Source organism: Cicer arietinum, chromosome 5 (assembly GCF_000331145.2).
Source record: "Cicer arietinum cultivar CDC Frontier isolate Library 1 chromosome 5, Cicar.CDCFrontier_v2.0, whole genome shotgun sequence".
In the NCBI taxonomy this organism is placed as follows: Eukaryota; Viridiplantae; Streptophyta; class Magnoliopsida; order Fabales; family Fabaceae; genus Cicer; species Cicer arietinum.
The window spans coordinates 6,183,828-6,184,183 of NC_021164.2; positions in this window are offsets into that span (position 1 = coordinate 6,183,828).

A 356-nucleotide genomic window follows, 5' to 3' on the forward strand; every position below is an offset into this window, starting at 1 on the left:
AAATTAATGTTTCCTTTTTTTTTTCTCACAATGTCTTATCCAACATGTATAGCTTTGATCAATTCCATGCCATACTAAATTTCCTTCAAATTTATCCGCTCTAACGCGTTTTCCAAAACAACATTTTAAACAAGGACAAACGAATCTATTTGGATCTTTTGTATTCTTCACTGCAAACTCAACAAACTCCTTCACTCCATTTTCATACTCTTTTAACAATCGATTGGCATACATCCATTTTTGGTCCATGTTATAGGACCTATATAAATGCAGTTACACAAATAATAAGCTACTGATAACATTATACCAATATATAGTACACATATCTAATATAGGAAAATGGAAACCAAGGTCCA